General features: G+C 42.7%; 1 protein-coding gene across 2 annotated transcripts in view; it reads left to right on the top strand.

Moving 5' to 3' along the window:
* Positions 1-12,500, top strand: part of kcnj12a (potassium inwardly rectifying channel subfamily J member 12a) — a 28,689-nt gene that overhangs the window by 1,365 nt on the left and 14,824 nt on the right. The gene's annotated exons all lie outside the window — the stretch shown is intronic.

Below are 12,500 nucleotides of genomic sequence, written 5' to 3'. Positions count from 1 at the left end.
AATCAGGAATAATCACGGGCAGCGGAGGGCAGTTAGCTGTCGTTTGCTGGACGTGACGTCATTTGTTGACCTGATTTTGAGCAGAGAAAGTTAAGAGTGGGCTGTGCTGAGGCGGTCAGTCTACTGGGCTGAAGTCTTCTGTCCCCTCACATGCAGGGTTACCCGAGGGCCAGTCAGAGAACCGGGACACGCCATCAGAACCATCATCGATTAGCTCTGTAGGTCTGAGCAGTTAAGTCAGTTAAACAGGGACATACAGAGAGATGGACAGTGTGTGTGTGTGTGTGTGTGTGTGTGTGTGTGTGTGTGTGTGTGTGTGTGTGTCAGATGCTGTCTCAGTCTTATTACATCACTGGCATTCATAAGCAGCATCACAGTGAAGTCATTCATAACTCTGCACAATCACTCTCCTTCTCCGCTCCGCAGTCTGGTACCGAAGGCCGAGACCACCCTGCGTTTATTTACTCAAAACAGCCTCTGGGTTCAAGTCGCTCATTTCTAAGGAGATATTTCTCACCAAGCTGGATTTACGATGGTCCACTTGCGTAATGAAGCAGAAAGTTGAAGGAAAATCAGTGGCTACAGAGAAAATGTGGCCCCCAACAATCACCTGGAGGAGCTGTGCGTGTGTGTGTGTGTGTGTGAGAGAGAGAGAGAGAGAGAGAGAGAGAGAGAGTGTGTGTGTGAGTGTGTTTTAGTGTGAATGTGTGGGTGTGTGTGTGTTTTAGTATGTGTGTGTGTGTGTGTGTGTGAGAAAGTCAGACGAGACGTCTCTGAGTGTGAGTGTGTTGTGGGACAGGTGTCTTGGTGTTCTCTGTTACCTGCTGTGTGTGTGTGTGTGTGTGTGTGTGTGTGTGTGTGTGTGTGTGTGTGTGTGTGTGTGTGTGTGTGTGTGTGTTTTAGTGTGAGTGAGTGTGTGTTTTAGTGTGAATGTGTGGGTGTGTGTGTGAGACAGAGAGAGAGTGAGTGTGTGTATGAGTGTGTGTGTTTTAGTGTGAGTGTGTGTGAGTGAGTGTGTGTTTTAGTGTGAATGTGTGGGTGTGTGTGTGAGACAGAGAGAGAGAGAGTGAGTGTGTGTATGAGTGTGTGTGTTTTAGTATGTGTGTGTGTGTGTGTGTGTTTGTGTGTGTGTGTGTGAGAAAGTCAGACGAGACGTCTCTGAGTGTGAGTGTGTTGTGGGACAGGTGTCTTGGTGTTCTCTGTTACCTGCTGTGTGTGTGTGTGTGTGTGTGTGTGTGTGTGTGTGTGTGTGTGTGTGTGTGTGTGTGTGTGTTTTAGTGTGAGTGAGTGTGTGTTTTAGTGTGAATGTGTGGGTGTGTGTGTGAGACAGAGAGAGAGTGAGTGTGTGTATGAGTGTGTGTGTTTTAGTATGTGTGTGTGTGTGTGTGTGTTTGTGTGTGTGTGTGTGAGAAAGTCAGACGAGACGTCTCTGAGTGTGAGTGTGTTGTGGGACAGGTGTCTTGGTGTTCTCTGTTACTTGCTGTGTGTGTGTGTGTGTGTGTGTGTGTGTGTGTGTGTGTGTGTGTGTGTGTGTGTGTGTGTGTGTGTGTGTGTGTGAGTGGGGGGGCTCGTGTGGCTCAGTGGCACCCCCTGCTGGTGCAGCCGGACGTGGACGCTCAGAGCAGGGACTGTCCAGCAGGAGTCCGGCTCCTAAAACAACAAAATGGCGCTGGATTAGCGCAGGAGCTGTTACACACCCTGGAACTGCAGACGTAGTTCAGCATGGGTTCCCCAGCCACACGTTTCAGAGCACCGGTTCTACGCAGAGTTAGACAAGCTGGACCAATTGAGCGCTCAGGCCACGCGTGTCCTGCCTGTCCAGGACATTAAACCCAGTCAGTAAACAGCCGCTGAGCCTCACGCTGTGCTGGAGTGAGTCTCTGTAGAGGATGTGTAACTAATTCACGCTCAGGACATCAAAGTCATTAGAGCAGGGGAGCTCAAACGTTTGCATACAGCCCCGTAAGCAGAGCTAAAGACAGGAGTAGATCTCTGAGCTCTGTCCACTCTTACAGGCATCAGTGTGTCTTGCAGCGCTGGACTCAGAGGCTCTGAGCTGGGACTAAAACTAGCAGCACATTGGTCTTGTAGCTCTGAGCTGCAGAAGCTCCAGACTGCAAACAGGACTCTGATCATCTACAACACAGTCCAGGAGACGGGATCACTTCTCCTGTCCAGCATTTCATATACAACAACAATAACTACACTACAGATTTATATCTTATGAGCTGGAAATCAAAATATATGTTTAGATATTTTGTTGAACTTTCAAGGACGTTGAGTCATTAAACAGTCACTGTGTTATGAAGGCGTTCTGTATATTTATTGCATTATAAACACAGGCTAAACACATTTATTACAACTTTATTCTTGATATTAAGTATATTATTACTTAAACCTGAATATTCTCTAGAACTTCATCCTGAAAATGATTTTTTCTACATTCTGGACGTTAATTTTATGACGGCTTAATTCAGCATTTAAATTATATTAGAACTTAATTGGTGATGTTAATTTTATTAGAACTTTATTCTGGTTATTAATTTTATTAGATCTTAATTTCCTGGATATTAATTTTATTAGAACTTTATTCTGGTTATTCATTTTATTAGACCTTCATTTCCTGGATATTAATTTTATTAGAACTTCATTAGGATAATTTTATTGTAACTTTATTCTGAATATTACTTTTATTAGAACTTTATTCTGGTTATTAATTTTATTACAACATCATTATGATCATTTTATCGTAACAATTCTGGATATTTTTTATTAGAACATTATTCTGGTTATTACTTTTATTAGAACTTAATTTCCTAGATATTAATTTTATTACAATATCATTATGATAATTTTATTAGAACTTAATTCTAGACATTCATTTTATTAGAACTTCGTTCTGGATATTCATTTTATTAGAACTTTAGAACTGCCATTACACTGCATTTTATTTATTCTGGATGTTCTTGGTCAGCTATTATAGTATCTTCCACACTGTGGACATATTTATCATTTCTCCCTTTAAAACCTTCCTATCGTCCTAATAATTATGTGAAATTTCGCAAAACTAACATTTGAAAAGTTTTCTATCTGTGTCTGCAAATAATTTGATTTTAAATAATTGAAATTGTCGATTCCAGACTTGCATCATCTGTTATTCTGTGGTGCTCTCAGCTCCAGAAGCTCCAGCCAGTCCACATATTTGTTCTCTTGCAGCTCCCGGTGCTCTGAGCTGGATAAACACACGATTATTAGAGCTGTGCTCAGGGTTGAGCTAGAACACACATACAGATTGGCTGAGGGTCTCTCAGAGTGGGATTCAGAACCACGTTGTGGGCCTGCTCTCTCCTCATGAGCTTGCTGAGGGACTATACGACTCATGTACATGTATGTTGCAGTACTGTGATGTGAGAAGCCTTTAGAAGACAAAATAATAATGTAATAACAAAGGTTATAACTGTGTAATAAGGCAGCATAAAATTATGCTGTCATTTTACATGAATTATTTTGTAATGCTATGCTTTTTGTACCATTTTCAAAGGTGAGATAGAACCACAAAACTTTGCAGGATGATAGAGTCTACATGCTAAAGGTTCTGTGTTCAAGCAAACATACCCTCACAGACTTTACATACACACTCACATACACACTAGCAGCTCAGTACTATAACAATGGCTTACCAACAACATAGCAACAACCTGGGATACCACAGCAATGGCTTACCAACTTCTTAGCAACAACCTGGGATACCACAGCAATGGCTTACCAACTTCTTAGCAACAACCTGGGATATCACAGCAATGGCTTACCAACTTCTTAGCAACAACCTGGGATACCACAGCAATGGCTTACCAACTTCTTAGCATCAACCTGGGATACCACAGCAATGGCTTACCAACAACTTAGCAACAACCTGGGATACCACAGCAATGGCTTATCAACAACTTAGCAACAACCTGGGATATCATAACAATGGCTTATCAACAACTTAGCAACCACCTGAAATACCATAACAATGGCTTACCAACAACTTAGCAACAACCTGGGATACCACAGCAATGGCTTACCAACATCTTAGCAACAACCTGGGATATCAAAGCAATGGCTTACCAACAACTTAGCAACAACCTGAAATACCATAACAATGGCTTACCAACAACTTAGCAACAACCTGGGATACCACAACAATGGCTTACCAACAACTTAGCATCAACCTGGGATACCACAGCAATGGCTTACCAACAACTTAGCAACAACCTGGGATACCACAGCAATGGCTTATCAACAACTTAGCAACAACCTGGGATATCATAACAATGGCTTATCAACAACTTAGCAACCACCTGAAATACCATAACAATGGCTTACCAACAACTTAGCAACAACCTGGGATACCACAGCAATGGCTTACCAACATCTTAGCAACAACCTGGGATATCAAAGCAATGGCTTACCAACAACTTAGCAACAACCTGAAATACCATAACAATGGCTTACCAACAACTTAGAAACAACCTGGGATATCAAAGCAATGGCTTACCAACAACTTAGCAACCACCTGAAATACCATAACAATGGCTTACCAACAACTTAGCAACAACCTGGGATACCACAACAATGGCTTACCAACATCATAGCAACAACCTGGGATATCAAAGCAATGGCTTACCAACATCTTAGCAACAACCTGGGATATCATAACAATGGCTTACCAACAACTTAGCAACCACCTGAAATACCATAACAATGGCTTACCAACATCTTAGCAACAACCTGGGATACCACAGCAATGGCTTACCAACAACTTATCAACCACCTGAGATACCACAACAATGGCTTACCAACATCTGAGCAACCATCTGGGATACCATAGCAGAGGCCTAGCAACACCTTAGCAACCACCTGGGAAACCATATGTTATGAAAGAGAGAGAGAGAGAGACAGAGAGAGAGAGAGAGAGAGAGAGAGAGAGAGAGAGAGAGAGAGAGAGAGAGACAGAGAGACAGAGAGAGAGACAGAGAGACAGAGAGAGAGACAGAGAGAGAGAGAGAGAGAGACAGAGAGAGAGAGGGAGAGAGGGAGAGAGACAGAGAGAGAGACAGAGAGAGACAGAGAGAGAGAGAGACAGAGAGACAGAGAGAGAGAGGGAGAGGGACAGAGAGAGAGAGAGAGAGAGACAGAGAGAGAGACAGAGAGACAGACCGAGAGAGAGAGAGGGACAGAGAGAGAGAGACAGAGACACTCGCCCTTCCGATTCCCTTGATCCAGCTTCACACTGATAAAGATTTATTGAAGTTGAAACTTGAATAAGAAAACGAAACCAAAACAACATAACAAGGACGGAGGGCAGGAGAACATAAACATAACAAAGCTAACTAAGTTCTAACAGCTAAATAAACCCCACCAGCAAAAAGAAAAGAAAATACGTCCAATTTAACCGTCCCTCCCTAAACTGAGGAACATACTGCAGTGTCCAGGCCTCGCAGACTTTGATGGAGAACATACAGACTTCAAAGGTAACATCCACACCATTCAAGCTGGAGCACATATTAAAGTTTCAACACCATTTGAAACACGTTTTACACACCACAGTGAAAACCTTAACACCTTGTAAACTGCAAGTTACTCTATTGAAGCATAAGCGTTTCTCAAGTTGGTGGTCAGGGAACCGGGAATCAACAGCGTGTAACTCTCTCTCCCGCCTCACGCTTCCACCTGGTTGCAATCCAGCCTTTGTAGGTTGAGCCCCCTGCTGGACCAGAGTTGCCATTACACTGCAATACATAAGATGAAACAAAAAAAAAGAAAGAAAACTGCAAAGAACATATCATGAGCCGGGTCGTAACACCATAGCAGATGCCTGGCAACACCAGGCCCAGCAATGACATAGGATACCATAGCAACGGACTAGCAACATCTTAACAACAGCCTGGGATATCATAACAATGGCTTACCAACAACTTAGCAACCACCTGAAATACCATAACAATGGCTTACCAACATCTTAGCAACAACCTGGGATATCAAAGCAATGGCTTACCAACAACTTAGCAACAACCTGGGATACCACAGCAATGGCTTACCAACAACTTAGCAACCACCTGAAATACAGGTGCTTAACAACAGCCTTGATACAGTAGTAACAGCCTAGCAACACCTTAGCAACCACCCTGCCCACCAGACACAAAGTAGTTTGAATGTGAACTTGGTTGATGAAACCGGGACAAGGCTGAAATCGTGGTTTTAGGCAGTTAGTTCACTGAAAAGGCGTCTACTGCGGAGCCAGAAGCGCTATGCAGTGTCATCTTTAAGCAGAGGTGGACGAAGTTCACAAACCCTGTACCTGAGCTAAAGTCGAGACACCCAAGGTAAAATATTCCTCCAGTAAAAGTAGAAGTTCCTCCCTTTAGACCTCCACTGGAGTAAAAGTACTAAAGTATTTCCCTTCAAATGTACTTAAGTATAAAGTAAAAGTACTAAAAGAGTAATTCTGGCTCTGATGTCCTGTTATCATTTTTATAACCAGACTGGCTTCATGAACTCATTTCAGGTGAAAGTCCTCCAGCGTCTCTCTTGCTAAACCAGTCTTTTAATAGAACGTCATTAATTAGTGACGCTGACGTCTATTAAAATGATCAGAAGCACAAAACACTGAAGGTAAACAGTTTCCATCAGGGAGAACCGAGTGGCTCTGAAATCACTTTTTACACACAAGCAAAGTTTCAGTTTCAGATTTATTTACAACTTAGTTCCAAGTTTAAGTTGAATAAAAACTGGCTTTAAACTCAGGATCACAGATGAGCTCCTTTACTATGTTGATCTGTAGGCGTCTGTTCATAAACATAAACCAGCCCAAACTCATTTACTATAAAATGAAATGGTGTTTGTAGAAATTCAGAAAAAAAGCCGCGTCAGTCTCGACTGCATATGTGGACATATTTCTATATTGAGCTCTATTTACACAAAGTTAGGTTAGTTCATCATTTATGTTGAACAGACTCTCCCAAAGTTTTACGCTGCTGCGCTGACGTTGAACCGCGTGCTGCACTGGGTCGGTCTGACCAACAGGTCAAAACCAGCTCTAAACAAAGTGACCGCTGGGCCCTGATTGGTGCTCTGGCTTTGCGCTTCTTTCGTTTTGACATGTTACGTTTTTATACACACAGAAACCAAAAGGAACGACAGATTTCTCAAAATGTAGGAGGAAAAAGTCGATATTAGACTCTGAAATGTAGTGGAGTGAAAGGAAAAAGACGCCCAGAACGGAGAAACTTCAGTACAGATACACCAAAAATACTAAAGTACAGAAACTAATTACATTTACTCAGTTACTCAGTTACTCAGATACTCAGTTACTCAGTTACTGTCCAGCACTGTCTTTAAGTGAAGACACTGAAATGACTTAAAAGATCACTTTAAAGAAAAAGTAACCAGTCATTCAAACCTGTGCTCTCAGATACGAGTCTTTATCCCCTAAACCTGTTTTTCACTCGTCGGTTCGCTACAACCAAGCCCAGACTGCAGCGGGGGGCACTCGCCTTAGCTTAGCCTGGCAGGTTACAGCTTAAAGCTCTATGTAACAGGCTCGATTTCAGCTTTCACTGTTGTGCTTATCATTGTTACGTGTGACCGCAGCGCGCCGGTTAGTCGAATCCACCGTGCACTGGGCGTTTGGATCTCTTCAGCTATGCTAAGCTAACGAGGAGAGAAGAGCCGGCTAGCGTTAGCTAGGCTCCAGCTCCAGACACTAGAAAGCATGTTTTGTCCGTCTGACATCAGCGGCTCGACTTTGTGTGTGTCAGTAAAGCTTCTTAGTCAGAGTCGAATCTGTTCTCGGTGAGCAGAGCTAGCAAAGCTAATGCTAACCAGCTACTCTCCTCTGGTTATCAGTGCCGTTTAACACGTTTCAGAAACGGGACTGAGACTGAAGCTTTGACGTTTATTGAATGGTGGGTTTGAAATTGTGCGCTCCTTTAATTTATTCATTCATTCTTATTACATCCCAGGCTTATTACATACTGAGGCTTATTATTCAGACTTATTACATACTAATTATTCATGCTTATTACATCCCAGGGTTATTACATACTGAGACTTATTATTCAGACTTATTACATACTAATTATTCAGGCTTATTACATCCCAGGCTTATTACATACTGAGACTTATTATTCAGGCTTATTACATCCCAGGCTTATTACATACTGAGGCTTATTATTCAGACTTATTACATACTAATTATTCATGCTTATTACATCCCAGGCTTATTACTTACTGAGACTTATTATTCAGACTTATTACACACTAATTATTCAGGCTTATTACATCCCAGGCTTATTACATACTGAGACTTATTATTCAGGCTTATTACATCCCAGGCTTATTACATACTGAGGCTTATTATTCAGACTTATTACACACTAATTTTTCATGCTTATTACATCCCAGGCTTATTACTTACTGAGACTTATTATGCAGACTTAGATTCCTTACTAATAATTGTGGCTTGTTACAATAACTGTGTTTACAGTAGCACATTAGACTAAGATTAGAAATGAGCAGATCAGAGGGACGGTGAAGGTGGAGCAGTTTGGAGATAAAGCCAGAGAGGCCAGGTTGAGATGGTTTGGACATGTGTTGAGGAGGAATAGTGGATATAATGGGCAAAGAATGTTGGAGATGGAGCTGCCGGGTAGAAGGAGAAGAGGTGGACCTCAGAGGAGGTTTATGGATGTAGTGAAGGTGGACATGGAGATGGTTGGTGTGAAAGTAGAGGAGGCAGTGGATAGGGCAAGATGGAGGCAGATGATCCGCTGTGGCGACCCCTAAAGGGAGCAGCTGAAAGAAGAAGAAGACAGTAGCACATTAGACTGACTAAGCTCTCAGTTAGTCTAGAACTGGACTGAGCCAAGAGCTGTATGCAGTCCAGTCCATTTGTTGACCTGTGCACATGCACGGCAGTATGGTTGGACTTTATAACGGTCAATGCTCCCTTTAGTACACACTGAAGATCATCAGCATGTGGGTTTCCTGCTGTGAAAAACATCCAGGTTCCTTTTTCCATCCATTTAAATACATTTAACAGAAAATCACACAGAAGCCTCAACAAATACCTGTAATCTCTGTGACGGTCAGTGAGTCCCTCTTCACCTCTATTCCAGCTTCCATTCTTTCCAGGAGCCTCACTTTCAGCTCCTCAAAGAACCTGCAGACACGCCTCCAAAGCTCAGTCTGAGAAGCTGGTCGATTTTCTGAAGCAATCAAACCCATTCAGTGGTGCTGAGGTCTGGACTCAGAGGTGGTCAGTCCATCGTCCAGCTTCTTTGCTTGATCGTCTCCTCTCAGGTCATCGCATGATGTGTTCGAATGTGCTTTCCTCTGTCAGAAACAAATCGCCAAATCCAGATGATGCTCTACGTCCCCAAACTTCCACTGATCCTCCACCACACTTGTCTGATGTTTGCAGACATGGTTTCTCATGGTTGTATTGCTTTGGCAGCGTGCATTACTTCCCTAGTAAAAGTACTAAAGTATTTACCTTCAAATGTACTTAAGTATAAAGTAAAAGTACTAAAAGAGTAATTCTGGCTCTGATGTCTTGTGTTGAACTCCAGTTTTGGAAACTGCTGCTTCACTTATTTTCCTTCGGTTTTCTCCTTTTTTATGTTAGTGCTTTATCTCACCAATGAATTAAGCATGAATAAAATACTGAACTATATGAAATATAGAACCTTCATTTCTTTAGCATGTCATCCTGCACTCAGTAGCTGCCAAACAACATCAGCTAGCTCATTAGGTCAGCCAGAAAATAATTATTTTATAATGATTTAAATTAAAATACGATTTTTAGTGTCACGTTCTATTACAAAATCAAACAAAGTGTACAAGCTACATGGATTATTGTGTTATTTTGCATTTTAAATGATCAGAGCAGCTTCACAGAAACTTCTTAAGCCTGAGATCTGCTGTGTTGTCATGGCAACTTCAGTTAACACTGAATTTAGGACAGAACAGCAGCTCTTAAGTCTATATTCTTGTCTTATTTCAAGAGAAAGCGGTTTTACAGAAACATTCCAAAATATCCTAAATTTTGCTTTAAGTATAACTTTAGGATAAACTCCAGAGCGTCTGAGCCTCAGCTTAAAGCTTCCGTTTTTACCGTTAAAGCATTGATTTATGGGAAGCTGTGACAGAACAACCTCAGCATCTCCAAGCATGATGGCTTTACATTTATTCGTCCTTCAAAGCGATGACTACAGATTACAGGAGAATGCTGGAAAGGCTTTCGGCAGACCCAAACGGTGCGTTGAGTTTCAACAACAAAACACTTATTAACTGTTTTTGGGGGTTTTTTCCAAAGAGAAAGTGCTGATATAGCAAAAATTTCTCAGCCAGCCATGTGACGTAATCCCAGAGAGGTAGCAACTGCAATCGGTAATTTGGCACCTACGTATATTCGGTTTCCCAGGAGGGAAGAGCTCAGACATCACAAGAGCGTTCTTCCAGTCATCTCGGCTGCCAGGAGCAATACGGCCAGTCGACGGTTCGTTAAGCAATTCAAACCCGTCTATAGCATTAACAGACATAAGGAAATCCCTGATTTCGTTTCTTACATTCATGGTGTATTTTTCTGATCATGCCCAAAATTCTTGTGTCCAAAGGGCTCAGCACAGGAGCACCGCCGGTCTCGCCACTCCTTTCGCTTGAGCCATAGGCTCCAATAAATTCCCGATACTGCAGGCACCTTATCCTCTGCTTGTCCCCATTCCCTGGCCTTGTCTTGATGCGTTAAGGTGGACGAATAAAATACGCTTAACTTTTTCAAGCAACATTAAAAGAACTTCCAGTTCAGTGGATTTGAAGCTGAAAGCTCTTCTGCTTGGTTTATCCTTTTTACAGAAGCTATTTTAACTAAACTGCAAACATTTGCTTGTTATTACATTGTTTTGCATCCAACAGCTCCGCAAATGGTCGGTTGCAGTTTAACAGGCATGACAGTTGAACTGGATTAAGTTAAGATTTCCTACGTTGAGATAAAAGGTTCTTAAGGTCAGATTTGCTTCTGTAATGTTTTGAATTTGTAAAACATAAGAAAAAAGATGGTAAGTTTCTGTAATACGGCCCCAGGTCGGTAAAGTCTGATGGGCCGCAGACATGTTGTGGTGGGTTGCGTGGGCCGTGAGTCAGGAAAGGTGGGGACCCTCTGCTGTAGAGGTAATAAAGATGTTTTAGAGAGTGATCTTAACTCTCCAGCTGACCGACAGGGTAATGCAGCGGTGCTGTATTCTGGAATGGAGGGTGGTGTATACGCGTGTCATATGAGACGTCAGTGTCCCGCTGCGAGCTTTTGGAAAATACAGGCGCTGAAACTTGACCTTGCACTTATAGAGAGCCGCTGTTGAGGAACACTACGTCGGGTATCATGTTCTTCTGCTGTAAAATGACTGTTCACTGATCTCCGCATGTCCAGACAGCCGTACACAAACTCCTATTGACTGCGCTCACAGAGACCCCCCCCCCCCAACACACCATCTAATGATGTCACCCGGCGCAGCTCACACTTTCTCCTCAGCCGTGCATGTGTGACACAGAACCAGCAAACACACGTGCTTGGACACGCCAACGTCCGCACGCCAGCATATTGACCTCTTTGGGTTTTCACGCTCTGTTGCCTAGCAACAGAGCCAGAAGACATTCGGGATGATGGAGTGGATCCTCGTCCAGCTACAAGTTCTGGCTTTTATTAACTGTAAACAACAACAACAACAACAACTGGAACATCTCCACACTTCTATCACACTTTTTGGCAAATACACTGATCAGCCATAACATTATGACCTCCTTGTATCTCCACTCACTGTCCACTTCATCAGCTCCACTGACCGTATAGCTGCACTCTGTAGTTCTACAGTTACAGACTGTAGTCCATCTGTTTCTCTGATACTCTGTTACCCTGTTCTTCAGTGGTCAGGACCCCCATGGACCCTCACAGAGCAGGTACTGTTTGGGTGGTGGGTCATTCTCAGCACTGCAGTAACACTGACGTGGTGGTGGTGTGTTAGTGTGTGTTGCGCTGGTCTGAGTGGATCAGACACAGCGTGGAAACAAGGATGTGCTCGTAATGTTAGGCCTGATGAGTGTGTGTCCGTTTTGAATCATGCATTGTGTAGATCTGAAGAGTTTTGTTTTGGGAGGACGGTGGTCCTGCTTCAACAAGCCCCCTTCCCCAAACACAGCACTACAGCAGACCAACACCACAGTAGACGGTGGTCATACCGTCTGGTTGGCAAAGTCCCCAGATGTTGTACTTCATTTTAATGAGCCAATCAGAACTAAGATAACATGCGCAGATATTAGACACAGGTTCTCTTCGCGTTGATATCAAGATTCTACAGCAGGAAACTGATTTGAAAATATGCTTGTTTGTTCTTGTTTGCTGCAACACAAAACAGTTTACCTGACTACTTAATATGCTTGTGTTATCATTGTTTACAACCGAG

The sequence above is a fragment of the Pygocentrus nattereri genome, chromosome 3 (genome assembly GCF_015220715.1).
Source record: "Pygocentrus nattereri isolate fPygNat1 chromosome 3, fPygNat1.pri, whole genome shotgun sequence".
NCBI classification, from domain to species: domain Eukaryota; kingdom Metazoa; phylum Chordata; class Actinopteri; order Characiformes; family Serrasalmidae; genus Pygocentrus; species Pygocentrus nattereri.
This window is presented reverse-complemented; position numbering and strand designations above follow the sequence as displayed.